Raw genomic sequence first — 11058 nt, forward strand, 5'->3', positions numbered from 1 at the left:
TGGATTTTATATTGGAAGATCATAAATATACTAAAATGTTGTTAATTTTGTTGGCCACTTATGTATATAGTTCCTCAAAAGCACTTTTGGGTCATATTCTCATTCTCCTTTTCTAGATAATATACTTTTAACAATGGTGGATTTTGTTATTGTAAATAAATCTTTGATTGTTGATCATTTTTAAAGTGCAGCTGTAGACGCAAGTATCTTTCATTTAAGGGTGTTTTTTGATAAATGGCATATTTTCCTTTCTTTTTTTAAATTTATACTGTCTCTATTCATTTATATGGTAAATGCTGTTCCCTAATATAAAAAAATTTGTCTTTCAGTCACTAAACTTAGCTGAAAAATTCATGTATCTTTCTGCATTGAATATTGACATGATACAGGATGCAGAATGTAAGTTAATTTAATACACATTATTAAATAATTTCTAGTGTGTGTGGAATCTTGCATGAATGATTAACATAGTAGAGCCACAATAAATGTGGGCACACAGGTGCTCCATGTACACCACCTGGTTTAACACAAGAGGTGTTCACAGTGACTTCTGGTGAGCAGCTTGTCTTCGATGACTCCTTAAACACCCAATTCCACATCTTCCAGCTCCTGAAGAAGGGCTGTCTCTTTTTGAATTTTGTCCAACTGACTTTTTTCTAGCTGTTTTCCACTTGCTGCTTGTCCTTTCAGTTGTTCAATTGCTTTCAGTTTCTACTTTAGGTCCTTGATTTTTTTGTCTACCTCAGGGTCTCCAGAAGTTGACTGAGAGGTAATGTTTTGTGGTGTGTTTTGTGGCACAGGAGTAGAGGGCAAATCTGGACTTTTGTCACTTCTTTCTTCCTACTTTGCAGCGTTCTTAGCTTCGTGCTTCCTTTGATTTTTAAGGGTTGTTTTTGATGGGTGCTTATCATTTCCTGATTGTGGTTTCATATTCTGAGGTGGCTCCTCTTCATGCAGCTTGGAATTGGTGACTGGCTTGTTTCTTCAAGCAGGGGGTCTATACACAGTTGCAACTTTAGGTTCCTTCACTTGGAACTGCTTGGTAAGTTACTGCTTTTGCTGGAAATATTCCATCCAAAAGTGGCTGCCATGAAACCTGCCATAGGTCTCCACTTGAGGGCACATCATACTTGTGCAATATAGAGCCAGCATAGTGCCAAATCCCATACCCATTATTAACACGTAACCTGGGAGCACATGTGGCTGCTAAAATATGCTCACCACCTGGGCACAAAGCAAAATATGTAGAATCAGAAGCCACTGATTTAGAAATGACCTTGTGGTTTTTAACATCCCATACTTCCATTTGTCCTCTCAGATTTCCCAATCCAGCTAGTACTAATATATGTCCTTGAGGGCTGTAGTAGCCTGCATTCTGAGGACCAGTTCCAAAGTCAAACACAGGATCACATTTCAAGTTGAAAAGTGTTGCTTTGGCAGGCTTAAAACCATAAACAGCACAAAATTCAGAAGAACTATAATTCCAAACTACGTCATAAATAGGGCCACCTTTCAGTAGTTGCACTATGGCACTTTCTCCATTTGTTGCAATGTAATGCAACATCTATTCCCCATAATAGGAAGCTCCTGTCTTATCATCGTTTGTACTAGCTATTACCGAGACAGCAGTAGCTTTTTTATTCCATAGCATTGTAACCTTATCAGCCTTAAAGAAACTTTTATTGGCTAAAGATGCATGAGGTCCACCAAAGTTGGGGTACTGATACACTCTAACATACGAAGGTGCACCTTTGCTTCCTGGAACATAGACAGCCACCTTGTATGGCTGGGGTCCAGGTGATAACACCAAATCATTAATTTTCTGCAAATGTAATTTATTTGCAATTATGTTGAAATTGTTCTTTTCAAAGAAGTGAACTTCATGGTTAACATTTCAGGCACAGACCGGCACTGCGGCTCATTAGGCTAATCCTCCACCTGTGGGGCCGGCACCACGGGTTCTAGTCCCGGTCAGGGCAACAGATTCTGTCCCGGTTGCTCTTCTTCCAGTCCAGCTCTCTGCTGTGGTCCAGGAGTGCAGTGGAGGATGGCTCAAGTGCTTGGGCCCTGCACCTGCATGGGAGACCAGAAGCACCTGGCTCTTGGCTTCAGATCAGCGTGGTGCGCTGGCTGCAGTGGCCATTGGGGGGTGAACCAACAGTAAAGGAAGACCTTTCTCTTTGTCTCTCTCTCTCTCACTGTCCATTCTGCCTGTCAAAAAAAAATTTTCAGGCACAAATACTTTCATCTTCTGACCAGGATGGACACCAATTTTGCATTTTTTTCTGGATGAAAGAATTCAAACACGTCCCAGTTTTCAAGTCATAAAGTTGAAGATTGGGTGTCCCAGCTACACCATCTTTAGAATTAGTGTAAGGTTGCCATGTTGCTAGAACAGTGTTTTTTACCGAGAATTCAAGGCAAACTTTGGGAGGTCGAAGGAGTGCAGTTGTCCCTTGTTAGTGACACTGATATTGTTTACTTTTTCTCCACTGCACCAGGCAAACAAGGTCCCATCCTTACTAAAAGTGTAGACTTTGCAATTTTTCCCAGATTCCCTGTCAAAATCAGCATAGATGCCACCATTTTGTCCCTATATTTTCATTACTTACTATTGTTGATTTATTTCTCAAGTGTAATGCAAATTTAATACATGTTGGTTGACCCAATTCTGTTGTATATGCTTGTTATGCTTTTATTGCCCCTACATTATTGCTGTCACATCCAGTAATCAGAATATGGGTTATATCCTAACATGCACATTACTCTTAATCTTTATGTTTTATTTCTATAACATATGTACATCGTGATGTAGTGTATGCTGATCCTAGTATAGAAAACTGTAGCTAATCCTGGTTATCTTTTTCATTGTGATTCCTTCAATTTGATGAAACTTCTTTATGTTTTCTTTTCAATTTCTCTTATACTATTTGTAGAGCACTCTTAATTTAGGGCTAACTTTACAAACACTAATTAAACTGAAAGTAGATCTTTGTAGAAAAATAACAGTGGAAATGGGAGAGGGAAGAGGAAGAAGGGTGAGACATGGGCAAGAGGAAGTTTAAGGTGAGAAGTATCACTGTATTTTTAAATCAGTATATATGAAATACATGGAACTTGTATAACATAAATAAACTTTTAGAAAAAGAAAGAAGCTAAAATTATCAGGATTGTGAATAGAGATCTATGCACAAGAACATTCACTTTTTACTTCTGTAGAAACAATGGAAATAAGCCAAAAGTTGACCAATGAGTGAATGAATAAAGAATTAAGGCACCAAAATATTCCTTGATTTACCTTCCTTGATTTTAAAATTTTTCTCATGGTAAAAATATTTTCTGGATTATTGTTCACCAAATCCCGTTATGTCTACTCTATTATTTATCCTATATTCTAATTACAATCATCAAATTGTAATTCATATGATATAATGTACTTTGTTTTAATTATTATCTTTGTTCACTAGTGTGATCTGTTTATATCATAAATATCCTACTTGGGTGACTTTTTCTTATGATGTCAACATGATGGAAATTATTTGAATTCTCTTTGCAACTGTTTCATGCCCCAAATTCTCAGGCCATCTTGACACAATCTTTCTCAGTTCCCAGAGGATTTTTTTTAGCTTTTCTGGAATTTCATAGAACTATAAAATTTTAATTTTAATTTTTAAGGGTTTAGATACAAATATCTTTCCATCAATGCTTATCTGGTAATTTTCAAAATTTTTGTCTTATTTGCATACATTTTCCCTTTATTTTTCATTTTAAAGAGGCTTCAATGGACTATTTTTTAAGAAATGATCTTATATGTCCTTATTTTAGTATCGAGGCTTCCATAGGCTTGGCAGCTCATGACAAGAGCCTCGGGTGATTACTGATGTCATAAATAAGAGTGTCAATTGTTAAATCAATAACAGGAGTCACTGTGCACCTGCTCCCCATGTGGGACCTCTGTCCTTAATGTGTTGTACTGTGCAAATTAACAGTAAAACTACTCCCCAAACAGTACTATATACTTTGTGTGTCTTTGTGGATGCAGTCTGTTGAAATCTTTACTTAGTATATACTAAGTTGATCTTCTGTATAAAAAGATAATTGAAAATGAATGATGGGAGAGGGAGTGGGAGATGGGATGGTTGCAGGTGGGAGGGAGATTATGGGGGGAAAAGCCGCTGTAATTCAAAAGTTGTACTTTGGAAATTTATATTTATTAACTAAAAGTTTAAAAAATCACTATTGAAAGGAATTTATCTTTTCTGGATTTTAGTTTCTGCAAATTTTATATGGTTTTCACATGTAATATTAATGAATAATTGTTCACTAAAATTTTTTCTCACATTTTCTTGACACTAATTTTTTACATTACTCTATCCACTTACATTTGCCACAATATCATTGTCACCATAGCATTTAAATTCCTTTTTTATTTTGCCTCTGAATTTCATGCTATCACCTGATAAAATCTCAATTATTAGGTATCCTGGTTCTTGAACTTTGAGTATGTGGCTTTTTCATTGTAGGTTTATCAGCCCCATGGAAATTTTCTAAGTTATCTTGGAATCTTCCCTGTACATAGTATCTCCGAATTGTCTAACACCAATGTACTGTTTCATGCTATCAGAATTACACAATTTTTTGCTGTTTGGAAGTTTTTAAAGAACTCCAAATATATCACTACTGTTGACATTTTCAATAGCATAATTTTACATGAGAAAATCTTTCTGTGAGGATTGCCCTGTAAAGGGACATTATCTTATCTTAAGTTCCTGTACAATCATTTTAAAAATATGAGTATAAAGACTATTTCCAATAAATCTCTTTGTTTAGTTGCCACTTGGTAATTATTCCTACCAAATTGCTCAGTTCTAGTCTAATCATGATTTATACAGTGATATGAACATTACTTTTCATTGATTTTTATTTGATTTTATAACTGTCACCAGTGTATATTATTAGTCAGTACCCAAGTTGTAGGCAAGTGTTAGAATTGTGGATTATTGGGGACTCAAACAAGTGCCCATGTGGGATGCTGGCACTACAGGCAGCAGTTTTACCTGCTATGCCTCAGTGCCGGCCCTGAAAGTTTTATTTTTATTGCCTCTTTATATAATGGTGTGACAAGCACTGGAATACAATATCTTTAAAATGAGTAATGGCATGTATGCATGATATTCTGAAAAGTATGGTTCAGTGCGTTAGTAGTTTCTGTGGGCTAAATCCAGCTCCTTTCTGTTTTTGTGAATAGTTTTATTGGAATACAACTCCATCTATTTACCTACAGCTTACACATATTTTAGATGACAGCAAAGATATTATGGTCCATAAAGTCTAAAATAATTTCTACTTGACTCTGTATAGAAAAGTTTGCCAACACTAGGTTAAGATAAAAATCTTTGAATATGTTTTAATAGGTTTTAGCCAACATTCAGAAAAAAATTTAAACAGTATGTAACATTGTAGTCAAGCCCTCAATAAATTAATTTAAATGTCTATCATTTGAGCATTTGTGCATTGGAAACAAAACCCAGAAATCTCATAAATAGTCTGTTATTTTGTAGGAACTACTCCCATTATGTTTTATATATGATACATTTAATACATTAGAAATGTTCTTATCATAGGTGTTTACATGATTTCACAATATCCAATATTTTGTGAAGGATCTAAGTCCAGTGAAATTCTTACAAGATAAAAAGTATGCTATGTTTCAAATTTGAATATATCTTACTAAATTACCATCTGAAGGAATGTATTCATTTCATTTACCAATAGTGTATGAGAATAAAATTAACCTCATATTTCCAACTCTGATAATGTTTTTTAATAAAGCATTATATATATATATGATTGGAAAAAATAACTGTTGCTCATTGTATCCTTTTTATTAGGGTCTATTTATCTATTTATTTGAAAGTTACAGAGAGAGGGAGAGACACAAAAAGAGAGAAAGCTTCCACCTGCTGATTTACTTCTCTAATGGACTCAATGACCAGGGATGGGCCAGGCTAAAGACAAGAGCCAAGAGCTTCCTCAGGGTCTTTTGCATGTGTGGCAGAATCCCAACCCCTGGGCAACGTTTATCTTCTTTCTTAGGCCATTAGCAGGGAGTTGGATCAGAAGCGAGCAGGCAGGACACAAACTGGCATCCATAGGGTATCCTGGCATCACAAATGGTGGCTGTACCTGCTCCACCACTAGGCCCTTCCTTTAGTTTTTTTTTTTTTTTTGATTATTTAAATCCCTTTAACTTGTTCAGAATTTCATAGTACAAATTACAAATGTCTCTAGATATAGATATTGTCATGCATTCATTCTAGCTTAATTTACAACTTGGTAATCATGAAATAAAATTCTTAGAAATATGAGAGCCAGAATAAAATAAATGAAATTAATGAAATACATTATCTTACCAAATAAATTTCATATTTTTCAAGATTTTTGCAGCTGTTAAGCTGTTTGTTTTTTGAGTCAAATAATATGAAAATCATTGCAGTTCATTTTATGCTTTGCTTGAGCTTAGATAAAAATATTTGATATTTAGTGTGTTTTTTATATTTGTACTTCTATGGCCTTAGTCCTTCTTCTGTAGTAAGGTACGGTGAGTACTTGAAAAAGAGGATTATGTACTTGTGGGGAATCCCACAGGAATCTCAAAAAGAGTCACAGATCACCGCTTACCTGAAGGGGAGATGAACTGTAGAAACACAGTAAAACATTGAGTTAAGAAGTTACCACTAGTCACAAATTAAAAGTAAAGTGGAGTTATAAGGCAATGCCTAACGGCTTTTAGGGAGACACTCCCAATCATACCAAACAGACATCTCTGGTCAGTCAGATAGCAGTGTGCTATGGACAATACCCTCCTACCCACACTGACTGGACAGTTGAAACATAAGCAAGGAGGAACCAGCATTGATTGGACAAGTTGGAGGATGGCAAGCTGGAGAACTGCCGAAAATGAGGATAGAAAGGGAGCCCTTGCACCACTCTTCATCCTCTCGGGGACCATGGCCCGGTGTGTGTGAACCTCTGGATCTCCACACATCCGGAGCTGAAGGGACAGCCTGCTACTCCGCACAGAGCAGGTAGCAGCACAAGCCGACCTGCAGATCTGTCCCTGAGCTGTAACACCACTGTCTGTGTGAGTGTGTGTGTGTGTGCGTGGCCCAGTGTGAGCGAACCTCTGGATCTCCTCGCACGTAGAGTCAAAGAGCCAGCCTCCTAGCTTTTGCTGCGTGGCGAAAGGTGACGACGGGATCAAGAGGCCATCTGGAGCTGCTGCGTTGCTGCCCAGCTGCTGTCTGACCAGTGGAGCTGCCGCCTCACCCCCTCACCTGGAGTTCTTATCAGCCTGCTGCTAGAGTTGACCACAGAGTCCGCAGAGCTGGGCCAGGCCTCTCAGCAGGGGACCTCTCCAACTTCTCGCCTGCCATCCGCCTGGAACCTTGAGCCTACTGCCCAGAGTGATAACCTTGCCACAACTTCCCTCCTATAAGTGACTGGTCCGAGTTCTGTCCCTACTGGGACGCTGAACTCTGGACACTGGACACTCCCCGCAGAAGCACATTCGTGACAGTGATGCGAGCCTAGATACGTAGCAAACCAATGTTATCACTCTTTTGCTGTGCTTGTAGTGTTCATTGTGATAGTACTTAAGGTTATTTTAATAGTGTTTGTTATGACTTGTGGTATAATATTGATGGCCTGGCAGACAAGTGATATTGTTAAGATTGAGTAGATGTAGTTAAGTAGTTAAGTGGTTAAGTCAGGTAGTTAAGTGGTTAAGTTAAGTAGTTAACCATTTAAGTCACCTTAAATAGTAGTGTTAAGTTTAGTGATAAGTGTATTAAAGAGGACAGATTGATAAGTATATTGATACTAATAAGAGTATTGACCTCAATGGGCATGCTGATGAGTGGTGTGATAAAAAACCCCTGGTGTGTCCCGGTGTGTGAATAATAAAATCTCTCCTTGGAAAAATAGTATTGTGTCCTGGTGTCCCTTTCTTCCCTGTGACTGATAAGTCGTATGTCGCACTTCCTACTGTTGAGCTACATGGCAGTAGGTGCTCACGACAGTACTTTTATGTGAATTTTTAACATAAATATATAACTTTCCTTTTTACTCCAAGTTCCTAAGTGGTAATTCACATATGTGGTTATATAAAAAATATGGTCTTTCAAGTTTTGGATCATTCATGAATAATAAATATATACTTTCAGCAGGTAATGCTTACTTTTCTTGTACTTATTTCTCTTTTGTAAAGACCAAACATCTAAACTAACTGTCCTCTCGTTGAGTTCATTTTACATTCTTATTTAATAATGGATACAAAAGATTATAGTTGATATGTTGAGATAGAAGCACAACAAATGAATACCGAATCCACCACTTGAGATCTAGAGAGTTACAAGCACTGTATCTGCTTGAGTCAACTGGTTGTTCTTTTACTGAAGATAAACAAATAATCTTCTTACATTTGGAAAATAAAATATTTTCAGTCAAACTCCTTAACTGACATCTGCCTTCCTGTTGATTTCTACTTTATTAAATTAGCATGGAAAAGGATCTTACCAATCTCCAATTCTCCCACTACTAGCTCTTGCCAGGAGCCATGTATTTGTAAAACAAAAGCTACAATCCCATCTGAAAACATAAAATGTAGCAAAAAAAAAAAAAAAGGAATCTTATCTTGTTCAAAGGAAACAAGTCTGGGAGACATCTTCAAGAAAGGGATGAAAAGCACAAGAGAGTGCTACCTCTTCCTGAGTCGGGAGGGTTTCACCATTTTAGTTGCTCAGGTTCTTTGAACTTAACAATGTCTGCAGCAAACAAAGCGCCATTCCTAACAGTGAATCTGCTTCAGGAAACAGCCACTGGCAATGAGGCCAGTGGCAGGAGCAGGCCTGGACAAGGAGCAGGAGCAGGGAGTCTCATGGACCAGGCCTGCAGCACCCACTTCCTGCACCCGGGGAATTTGCTGGCAGCACCTGGCAAGATCATGGTGCCCTGCAGCTGCCTTGATCTGCTTGGAGGCAGCCATGCCTAGGCCATACCCATGCCAGTGAGATCAAATCTCAGAGCATGGACGCTATGACAACCTTAGTGTCTTCAGCTCCTGTCTGCCGGGTTCCTGACCCACAATGCTGTCGTGGCCCAGGGCACTGCATGGGTCACCCATGCACAAGCGTTGAGGGATGGCTTGGCATGGGACCGTGTCACAAGCTTCAGTGCAATAAGGCCCAGAGTAGAGTTGACTCTGTACATTTGGGAGTCACCCAGCAACCGAAAGTCCTGGAAAGGGTTTTTGCAGATCTGCATTTTAATCATGGCTTTGCCTCCAAGGCTATCAGTAAGTGCCTGGAAATCTTACTACTGACCAGAACCATGGACTCACTCCAAATGAAGGTCTGGGACCCAGTCAAGGGCAAGGGGAGGAAGATCCAAGCGCTGCTGGCCATGCTGCCATGGTACCCGCAGTTGCTGGACTCTGCATTGCTGCTGGTGAAGAGGTAGCGATAATGTGCCATGGTGGTTGCATGGCCTCCAGAATGGCTGCCCATGCCCTCCTGAAAAACTCAGCGGAGCTGAAAACATCTGCTGAGATCCAGAACCATTGCTCCTGGACCCTCTTCTGAGGCCACAGGGCTCTACAGGCTGATGGATGAATACCTGAGTTGGGTGTAGCCATCAGTGGGGCAGAAGAGGGATGCAGGCTCCCAGGGTCCCACACCACTAGTCCCATTGTCAGCTGAAAAAGCAACGAGAAAGGGTTCACAATCTCTCCTGCTGTCTTCTCTTCTCCTTTTCTACTACATGGAGGTGCTGGCTGAATGTTTCCCATTCTAGTGTGGGAATTACCTGTGTGTGGAGTCCATCCCTGCCCGTGCTGTAATGCTCAGGACCATCCATGCATCACTGACGGGTTTTCTGAAGGAGAAAGCACAGGACTGCTGGGAAGCTGACAAGGCTGCTGCTGAGACCAAGGCCAGAGCTACACTGATCTGAAGCCAGGAGCCAGGTGCTTCCTCCTGGTCTCCCATGTGGGTGCAGGGGCCCAAGCACTTGGGCTATCTTCCACTGCTATCCCAGGTCTTAGCAGAGAACTGGACTGGAAGAAGAGCAACTGGAACTAGAATCAGTGCCCATATGGGATGCCCACGCTACAGGCAGAGGATTAACCCAGTGCACCCAGTGCACCACAGTGCAGGCCCCTGGGATCTATTTCTTACAACTCGTTAATATTTGTCAACATTTTAATTTTCTTGTCAAATATCTTTCTCTTAATAAATTTTGTCTTATATTTATTTCCTATCCAGTACCCATAAAATTATTTCTTGGCATTCATTGAATATAAAATGAAGCTCTCAGAAATTCATTCAGTTGATTTCCTTTATCATATTTCTAATATTTTAGTGTGTTGACATATTTTAGAAGCCCTATAAAATGTTTAAATCTACTTTATTCATCCTTATACATCAGATCCTTAATTTTTATTTTGATGTGGGTGTTCAATGATATGAACTCCCACTTTGGAAATCTTTTTGCTGTATTTCATAGTTTGGCATTCTGTATTTCATATTTTATAACTTAAGAAAACCTATATGATAGGTCATTGAGGACAGTGGTGGCATTGGTGCAGTGGGGTGACCAGCCTACCAACCCAGCATATTTCCTGATCTCCGTTTAACTAAAATATCTTTAAGATGGACTTCCAAGGGTCTTTGTACTTGCTATACTTATTTAGCAATTCTTGTCAAAAAGTATTCAACTCTGAAATGTTTGGGCTGTTTCACCAAGGAAACAGCCATTATCAGCACAGCAGCTTTCCAAAGAAAAAGGAAACACACATTGGAGAGTGGAATAAGGGAATTCTGAGTATCAGGCATTTCTTTAGATGCAGAAATGGAACTACAATTATATAAGTATTTCCTCATTATTTTGGATATTAAATATATATACTTATACATATATATGGATTCATATACTTACATATAATGTTCACAACAATAAATGCATACATATATATCTTTGTTCTGTTCTAGTATGAAACAA

At 38.8% G+C, this 11058-nt stretch overlaps 1 pseudogene; it reads right to left on the reverse strand.

Moving 5' to 3' along the window:
- Positions 1–579: 579 nt before the first annotated feature.
- Positions 580–1767, reverse strand: LOC149120048 (eukaryotic translation initiation factor 2A-like; annotated as a pseudogene).
- Between the last annotated feature and the right edge of the window lie 9291 nt (positions 1768–11058).

Source organism: Oryctolagus cuniculus, chromosome 20, assembly GCF_051225735.1.
Source record: "Oryctolagus cuniculus isolate XC-2025 breed Fujian yellow rabbit chromosome 20, ASM5122573v1, whole genome shotgun sequence".
NCBI lineage: Eukaryota > Metazoa > Chordata > Mammalia > Lagomorpha > Leporidae > Oryctolagus > Oryctolagus cuniculus.